The sequence below is a fragment of the Rattus norvegicus genome, chromosome 6, assembly GCF_036323735.1.
Source record: "Rattus norvegicus strain BN/NHsdMcwi chromosome 6, GRCr8, whole genome shotgun sequence".
NCBI classification, from domain to species: domain Eukaryota; kingdom Metazoa; phylum Chordata; class Mammalia; order Rodentia; family Muridae; genus Rattus; species Rattus norvegicus.
In genome coordinates, this window is record NC_086024.1 from 42,310,334 (window position 1) to 42,320,489 (window position 10,156).

General features: G+C 38.8%; 1 pseudogene; it reads right to left on the reverse strand.

The window, feature by feature from the left end:
- Nucleotides 1-6,902: 6,902 nt before the first annotated feature.
- Morf4l1-ps9 (mortality factor 4 like 1, pseudogene 9) lies at nucleotides 6,903-7,708 on the reverse strand (annotated as a pseudogene).
- Nucleotides 7,709-10,156: the final 2,448 nt, after the last annotated feature.

Genomic DNA, 10,156 nt, shown 5'->3' on the forward strand with positions numbered 1-10,156 from the left:
AGATTTCCCTACTGTTTGATTGTCCATGTAAATGGGATTATGTACCACATAGTCTTTGACCCTTAATTTCTTTCATAAAATGTATTTTTGAGATTTGTGCATACTATAAGCCAACACTGCATTCTTTTTTGTACACATACACATTTGTAGACACACCACACTTCATCTGTGCATTTGTTTGAGAGGTATTTAAGTAATTCCTTCTTCCTGGCTATTGTGAATCATACTGTTGATGTTGTAGCATACGTTTTTATGTGTGTACATTTTGTTTTGCTATGATGTATTCTTAGGCATGAAATTGCTGGGCCATATGTAAGACTATGTTTAAACAATTGAGGGTCTGCCAAAACAACTTCCCAGAGTAGAGGCGTCACTGTGCATCTCAACAGCAGTGCACGAGGACTCCCAGCTTCTCATCCTCCTTGCCAAGACTTCTTATTGTCAGCTGTTTTTAAGTGATTCCAGAAGGTATGAAGAATATCTCTTTGTGGCTTTGATTTGCATTTCCCAAATGACTCAAGTTGTTGAGTGTCTTTTTTTGAGGGCAGGCACCCATTTGTCACTTGTATATCTTTTGTGGATAAATGGCTCTACAAATCCCTTTGCCTTTACAAAATGCTTTTGAATTATGGAGTTATAAGGGTCCTGTGTCCCTACCCTTTGATTTGTATTAGATGTTAATTTTGATATCCCCTGATATTATGGTTTTGACACAGGATAAATCAGGGTCCTCTTTGGGGTTCTTAGTTTCTTTAATGAAGTAATCTAAGAATGGGATTAAATGGAAACACTGGGGTAGTCTTATTAGAAATTACAAGAAAAACTGCAGGACGGTCAGGCTGAAAACTTTAGCAGCTGCCCAGAGGACAAGAAGAGATAGGAAAAAGTCATGTGATTTAAGCGGGCAAGGAGGTCAGCACATGATGAGGAATGAAGCTTTATAGAAAAAGTAAGGAAGACAAAATGTCAGGGAAAACTCAAACTGTTAATGAAAGCATGATCAGAAAAGAGGTAGAAAAAATTAAGGGAAAGGTACACTTTTCTGAATAATTACAACCATGCATAGCTGTGGTCTGTAAGCTTCTGCAATGGGCAGGGATTCTCAATTGCAGTGTCTCATTAAAGGAATAATTATTCCACCCATCTCATTAGCATGATCTCAGGTGATCTCACCTTCCTAGGTGTGTTCTGTTAGGTAAAGTGACTGTGCCAGCCTGGCTAGAACATTAGGTGTCTGCCCAGCCAGAGGTTCCGTTCTCAGAACTAGAAACTTCTTCAAGTCTAACATCAAATACTGCATTGTGATCGTGAAGGGTACTATTCGGTTTTTTGCAATGCTGTCTTTTTGAAAATCAGAACAGTGTTAGACTTGGAAAGTGATTGTGCGTTTACCTTCCTCTATCTGCTGGGATCTTTTTGGTTGGATTAGCAATATTTCTTGCTTAAATATTTGACAGAATTCTCCAGTGAGGCCATTTGCTCTGAAGTTTTCTCCCTGCAAAGGTTGTTAACTATAAATGCACTTGCTTTAATAGGTATTGAGTCATTTGGTTCATTTCTTCTTGAGTGAACTTTGGTAGTGTCTGACTTCAAGGACGTTTTGTACATTTCATCTTAATGGTTGAATTTATTGATGTGCAATCGTTTTACATTCCTTCATTCTTTGAACATTTGTGGAGTCTATAGTGATCCTGGTTAGTGGCAATTTATGGCTTGTTTTAAAATAAAAAAAACATACTCTATGTATGGCAATAGAGTTTATATATTTACTAACAGTATAATTGGATTATTTTTAGTTTCAAACAAGATAAAAGGGAAAATCTGTAGGTTATACAACCTCTCGCTTCAAATATTTGTATAAAAAGCAATTTTAAAAATCACTCTGCACGTGTGTGTGTGTGTGTGTGTGTGTGTGTGTGTATTCATGCATGTATTCCAATGTGCTTATGGAGTTAGAGGACAACCTGGAGGATTCAGTTCTCTCCTTGCACCATGTTCCACTAAGTACCACCGTATTCCACCATCCAGGGATGGAGCTCATGGCTTCAGGCTTCTAAGCAAAAGCCTTTACCTGCTAAGTCATCTTATGAGCTCATGGCTTCTTTTATAGCATATCAATATGGGTAGAGATATGATTTTAAATTGTTTTCTGTTTCTTTTATGGTTAATTTGCATATAATTTGTTAGTTTCTTAAAATGGAATCTAAGGTAGATGATTTGAGGCTTTGTTCTTTCCTAACACAGGAATTGAGCATCTTGTAGTAGGTGCTTTCTAATTTCTCTTTTAATTTTTTAATTTAATTTAATTTAATTAAACAATTTTAAACTAATTTTATTAATTAAGGAATATTTAAAAATTACTTAAATACTTGAGGATTTTTAAATGTCTTACCATTATTGATTCTAATTTTGTGAAGGTTAGAGTCAGTTGTCAACTTGAATCTACTGAAGGTCTTTAGGCATGCCTGTTGAGGTTAACTCTTTATTATATTATTTGAGGTAAAATGATCGGTCAACTGTGGGTGGCTCCATTCCTTGGCTGGGATCCTGAATTACATAAGTGGAGAAACGGAACTGAGCAGCAGCAACAGGCATTTACCAGTCTCTGCTTCCTGTTGATGTCACAGGACAACTGCCTTAGGCTCCTACTTTTGTAACTTCCCCACCTTGATGGACAGTAAGGTAGGCACAAATAAGCCCTTTCTCTCTTAAGATTTTGTTGTGGATTATTTTATCACAGCAACTGGAAGAGCCATCATGATGGGGAGGCTAGATTTACTCATTTATTTTCAATTATAGTGCCAGTTCTCCTTCATTACCTCCTTGGGCCCATTTGCTAGAGGAGAATATCAGAGAAGTGAGTGTGCATGGCAGACAGGAATCATAGGGCAAGACTCAAACCAGGGCTGAACTATAACTCTTAAAGGCTCACACTGAGTAGGCGAATCCAAATTTTACAATGACCCCTTCGACCATGTTAACTGTGAATCTCTATCAAGTTTTTTAAAAGGACAATTACATACTACCAATATAAAAGAGTGTCTTATATAGAGTTTATATTTCTGTGATTAAAACACCACAGTCAAAAACAACTTAGGGAGAAAAGGGTTTATTTCAGCTTACAATTTTATATCACATTCTGTCATAGAAGAAAGTCAGGGCAGGCACCTGGAACGGAAGTGAGGAGATATCCTTGGATGGGCACTGCTTACTGCCTTGCTCCCTGTGGCTTGAGTATTTTGCTTTTTTATACAACTCAGAATCACCTGCCCAGTTGTGGCACCACTTACAGTGAATTGGGCCCTCCCATATCAGTCATTAATGGAGAAAATTCCCCATAGGCTTGCCCACAAGTCTTTTCTAAATTGAGGTTTTCTCTTTGCAGACGACTATCTTCTGTCACATTAGCAAAAAATTAACGAGGACAAATTGTCCCATTCCAAAAGGGACACATGGGAGAATAGCAAGGAAAGTCTGTATTGAAGCAAGACTAGAATTTATCAAGGCAAACACTGAATCATGAACTCTGTGTCTACTATCCAGTTGCAAATGATAACATTATTCGAGCTCTAGCAGGCTTAGGTATCTCTGCCTCTTTGACTTTGCTGGTTAAAGCTCACGTGGCCTATCTCTTGAGCTGGCTGTACTTGATGACTTCAGCTTTCTTTGCTAGACCTTTCATACTCACATTAGCTCCATCAACCTGGAGTGCCTGCTGCAATATAGGCTTCAACTTTAACGCTTCAGGTGTAACCCTCTAAGATCTTCCAGAAGCTGGACTCTCACCTTCTCATTATCTGACCTGTGAGTCCTTTCTTTAAAATGAGTGTAAGCCTCCAGTTATATAACCCGTAATGCCACACTTGCCAAACAAACAACCAAGACAGTCTATTGCCAGGTGTAACTGTTGCCAGGTTCACTTGGACCTTGACTACAGAACTCACCCACCTCTCCCTTCTCATGTGGCTATGTGTATGTGTAAACAGAGATACTCTGTTATCAAGGGAAAACATTTCAAATGAGTTCACAGTTTTATAAGATAGAGGCTGTGAAAAGCATAATCCCACTAGTTGCTGAAATTCACTCAAAGCACTTATATTATGGCCCCAGTGCAAAATGTTTGGCTTTTCTTTAATGAGACGAGTCTGTTTAATAACTATGTCTTCTTGGTCTAAAACTTTAAATGTATTTATTATCTGATGAAACCATACTTTCCTTCTACCTCTTTGTTACACTGTTTGTGGTTCTCACTGGAAACCTGGCTAAAAGTAATTAGCAGTTACAATGCTACAGTCTTTTTTTTTTTTTTATTAACTTGAGTATTTCTTATATACATTTCGAGTGTTATTCCCTTTTCCGGTTTCCGGGCAAACATCCCCCTCCCCCCTCCCCTTCCTTATGGGTGTTCCCCTCCCAACCCTCCCCCCATTGCCGCCCTCCCCCCATAGACTAGTTCACTGGGGGTTCAGTCTTAGCAGGACCCAGGGCTTCCCCTTCCACTGGTGCTCTTACTAGGATATTCATTGCTACCTATGGGGTCAGAGTCCAGGGTCAGTCCATGTATAGTCTTTAGGTAGAGGCTTAGTCCCTGGAAGCTCTGGTTGCTTGGCATTGTTGTACTTTTGGGGTCTCGAGCCCCTTCAAGCTCTTCCAGTTCTTTCTCTGATTCCTTCAACAGGGGACCTATTCTCAGTTCAGTGGTTTGCTGCTGGCATTCGCCTCTGTATTTGCTGTATTCTGGCTGTGTCTCTCAGGAGGGATCTACATCTGGCTCCTGTCGGTCTGCACTTCTTTGCTTCATCCATCTTGTCTAATTGGGTGGCTGTATATGTATGGGCCACATGTGCGGCAGGCTCTGAATGGGTGTTCCTTCAGTCTCTGTTTTAATCTTTGCCTCTCCCTTCCCTGCCAAGGGTATTCTTTTTCCTCATTTAAAGAAGGAGTGAAGCATTCACATTTTGATCATCCGTCTTGAGTTTCGTTTGTTCTAGGGATCTAGGGTAATTCAAGCATTTGGGCTAATAGCCACTTATCAATGAGTGCATACCATCTATGTCTTTCTGTGATTGGGTTACAATGCTACAGTCTTAACAATTGTCTGTCTTGAAATTTCCTCTGCCAAATTAATTTGACTTCAGTGTCATTCACATTTTGATCATATGAGCAAATTATGTGGCATAAGTTGCCTCTAGTTAAGTTCTCAGTATAGTTAGTGATGCCGTGTGAAATTGCATGAACTCTACTGACAGCCACTCCACTGGTGATCTAGGCTTTTAAGTTCCCACTGCATATGCCATCAGGCTTTCCTCATAAATATTTTGCAGCTTTTCTACCCTGAAGCTCCAGATTCTCCTAAATTTCCCTATACATCAGGCCTAGAAACCATACAGCTAGTTTTAGTCATAGAAATGACCCTTTCCACTATGGATTTTCTGTATTGATACAGATTTTTTTCTCATCACTATGATCCAAATATCTGACACATATGACTTAAAGGAGGGATGGTTTATTTTAAGTATGAGTTCAGAAATTTTAGTTCAACCAGGAGAGGAGTTTGTGGCAGTGCAGTGCACTACAAATCATTATGGAAAGGATGCAGAGAGAAATAAATAGGAAATGTTCAGGGACAACATTATCTTAAAGATCCATCTCTGGTGACATATTAGGTCCCATTGTCCAAAGTTTACAGAATCCTCTGAAGCACGAAGACCAAACAGCCAAAACATGAGCTTGTAGACAAAATTTCAGATTCAAATCACAACAGTTGGAGAATATACTTTGTGAGATGGAAATTCTAGTAATGTTATTGGGAAAGCTGCGAGGCTTATAGTATGGGCCTTTTGTTCAGTGGAAGTCCACGTGACAAATATGTAACTATGGTATTAGTGGATAGCACCATCTCTGATGTAAAATAAGTTATTTGGAATTACTTTCCAGTCTTACATTTCCTTCTCATATTCTAATCCCTTTCTGTTTACTTGTTATTGTCTATTATTAACAGAAAAGCATTGAAATATCCCATTGTGATGCATGCTTGTCTGCTATCCTTATAAATCACATAGTTTGCTTGTGTTATTGAGTGTACATACATTTAATGTTGCTTTGTACCCTTGGTGAACTCAACCATGTGTATGCATATGTGTTTGTCCTACTGTTGGTCATCACTATGGTTATGCTGTTGACATTTTTTCTGTAGCATTTACTGTTTTAGTTCCATACAGTGTACCTTATTTAGCTCAGATGTCAAGACTTTCATTTCTAAGAATTTTATTTTAAGCTATGTCCTTATATCCAGTTCTTTAGATATCTGAGGTATAGTTATAATAATAAAATAATAATAACAGTACTATTATTTTTTAAAGAAAAATTTTATTGAAGTTCTGAAAACAACACCTACAAGACTGACTTTTTCATTAAACCGTAACCACATGATGAATTGCGTCTATCATGTTAATGTGCACAATACAAAAACCATGAAAACAAGTCACCATTCTTCAACAAATGAGCAAAGATAAAATGTCCAAAGAGCAACATGGATGACTTGCAGATGATGGACTCTTTAAGCACCATTTAAAAGAAAGCACCGATGGATGAGTGTTCACTGAAGTGAACCTTTAGCACTAAGAATCAGAGCAATTTTGTCACAGAGCTTTAGCATATAGTAGTAAAGTACATAGTGTCAAAGGTACAGAATCACCAGCATTCAAAAGCAGCTTTGTCAACTAGGCAATAAAACACTCTACAGCATGTCTCTCTGTTGTCCATTGCTGACAGACTGGTAGAAACTTTGAAATAAGAAAAAGAAAAAAGGATGGTCATCGAAGTACATCATTTGTACAAGAGCAGGACTAAGAACCAACGGTTTAGCGAGATCCAAGCGTGAGTGAGAGAGAACACACTCCTCACAGAGCTTTCCAATGGTACTCGGGAGGAGCGGCTTCATAATCATTGGTACTGAACAGAGTTGCAGAATTCTTCACCAGGTTCTTGAGGAAATCATGGAGATAGTTCAGTAATAAAGCAAGGCTTTTCTCATCTAGAGGTGTATAGGCCAACATCGCTCCAATTCGCACAAATAATTTCAGTAACTATGGTGCTCCATATACCTGGGACATGGGTGCATCCGGGTGATTGGCCAGAATTTCAGCATACTGTGGTCTCTCAAATTTGTAGAGAGACTGAGTGCCCAGCATTACATTGAAGTACTCCTTTATCCCTGCCACAACCTCATTAACAGCATACTCCTTATTTTCTGTATTTCCTTGAGATTTCTTATAATTTGCATAATCCTCCAAAATGAAATCCACACTCTTCTTGGCAGGAAGATAAAAAACTGCTGTTGTCTGGTGATCGAGTCCTAGTTATCCACAAGCCACAGTTTCAGCTCTTCAGGAATCTTCACTTTAACTTCAACTCTGTTCATGGATGTCTTCATTTTCAACAGCACAATTGTCCCCGGGCTTTCTTCTTCCTAGGAGGCTGAGGTGTGTCACTGGTTCTGCCACCATCTCTGTTTCCAGATGTTTCTGTTTTGTTTGTTTTTTGTTTTCACTTCAATATTTTTCTGTTGCAGACCATATGTCTTCTTCCCTGGAGCAGCCCCTCTCATATTGCCCCCTGCGTATTGTTCCTGATTGCGTTTTGAAGTTCTCGTTGTTTCTGCAAGTTGGTGTCCACGTATTTGAGTAATCTGCTTCCTGGCACTCATTCATCCCAATTTTTATTTCAACCACTGTAATGGATGAAATACTTCACTTGTTTGTCCCTTATGGCAACCTTGTACCTTTGCTTCATAAAGAAGAGGTCCATGAAGGCACAGCACTTGCTCACCCTCTTGAAATGTCAGCTTCAGGTCCTGCTTGGGAGCCATTTATAAGTCATTTGCCACCTCCTCCTCCTACCACCTCTGATTACCAACAATACTATTGTAATATCTTTCAGTTCTGGGTAGTTTGATCATTAGTTTATCATATGGGTGATAATTCTTCGAATGCCTGGTAACCTTTGATTTTATGCCAGGCATTGTGAATTTTTCCTTAGTGAATGTTGAATTCTTTGTACCTATAAATATTTATTGACTTTCTTTTTTCTGTCAGAATCAGTTGAGTTGCTCAGAAACAGTTTGATTCCTTTTGTGTCTGTCCTGCTTTTAAGATTTGTTTGCTAGGACAGAGCAGTTTTTAGTTTAGGACCAATTATTCTCCACTCCTGAGACATGACCCTCCAAGGACTCTACCCACTGTTTTATGAATTATGAGGAATTTCTGTCTGGCTGGTAAGAATCAGGTAGAAGGACTCTCAGGATCAGCACATTGCCATCGAAGCAGGATTTACTAGCTTAAAAGTGCCAGAAGTACAAGGAGCAAGGCAAAATAGCCTATGGAGAGAAACCTGAGTAGACCAGACAGAACTTTACAAGAATCCTGTCTCAGTAGAATTATACACAGTATGTTTAACTCTATCATAAAAGTGTTTGGACCACAAGAGATGCTGTCCACCAAGACAGCCCCTTAGACATTCAGCATCTAAGACTCTAACTGGAGACCAGTCATATCAGCATCCTCTCCTTGCACCAAGATGATTTCTGAGGTACCCAGAGGAAAAGTAAGTGTCCAGCATAAACCATCATTTTAAACCTTTTCTTTTTTAAAGAAAAGAATTTGAAACTTAGTGACATGAAAACTCCAAGTGGTGGTGCGCTGACATGCAATTTCCCATACCTATGATACAAAACGGTGAAGTATTCAATAGAAACTATACTTGAAAATTTGAATTTCAAATATGTCCCTGCTTACAGTCCGTAATAACACTCTTCCAACATGCTGGTAGCAGCAAGAAACTGTGGGCATGGAGTCATCCTTGGGCCCTGAGAGGAACAACTGATGCTTTTCAGTTCACTGTATAGCTAAGTTATGATGTTTGGTAGGTTGTCTGACCTCAAGGATTTTCAACTCATTATGCACTTTTGGTAAGTATCCACATTACAAACTATGTATATCACTATGGTATATCACTATGGTATATATACTGTGTATATATACTATTATTAGGATTGCACATATTTCTCTATTAGATGACCATAAAACATAAACTTCATATGCCAAATATTTCCTGCTTCAAATGTTCAACACTACTGTAGTAACTGCAAAGCAGATGGGCTTACTTAATAGTTATATACTAAAATGATTGTATTATGCATTTGCCAGCATGTATATAATGTACTTTGATTAAATTCCCCTGCTAATTGCCCTCCCTTCCTCTTGTGCCCTCTCACACTGGATTTATTCCTGTCCCGAATGTTTCCCCTTTAGTTCTCATAGCTTTTCATTTCTTAGATCACACAATTATTAGGCAAAGTTTTATGTTACAATATCAAATGCCAAACACTATCAACTTCTGTTCCCAAATTGCCAGTGGTCTCTGGTTCAAGCCTATTATAATATTAGTGGGAAAAAGTGGACAAGTTTGCTGTCAAGGCGAGGCATTGATGGCCCATGACTTACTATCCAATTTTTCATGATGATGACAACTTTTCCATGCTACTTGACAAGTTGATTTTGTGACCAAATGTTTCTGAAACCTTAGGAATGTGCAACTTTAGGTTTGAGAAAAAAGGATACATGACTTGTTAACTTTTTTGGTAAAGTATGAAGAGGAATTGTAAAAGGAAAGAGGAAAGAACCCGTCCTCTTGTCAGCCCGGATGTCACACTAATCTCACCTGAGAACATACAGAAAGAGTAGGGCATCGGCACTCAGCAACTCTAACTTTCAGGATTCTTATAGCTAATGACAGTTTTCAAGGGGCTTGAGGATGACTGCTCAGATTCTTGGAGTAACCACTAGCCTTTCCCTTTCAAGGGACTTGGCTAGTTGTAGCTGTTGTAAAATCCTTTGTCCTGCGTTCTTTTGGTGGAAGTTCTTCTGACTTTGTAATGCATGTCGTCATTTTATCCTAGATAAATACACATGTGCATATCCTTTTCATCCCAGGTTAGCCTCTGGAGGACACCTGGCATGGACACTTGCTTCCTTTCAAGGAAAAGAACAGCAATATTATTCTCGTCTATAATTTTGAGATTTAGGAAGCAACAGGAATACCTATGGTCATAGAATTTTGTCTTGTCTACTTAGACTTTCTGTATTTTGGCTTCCTT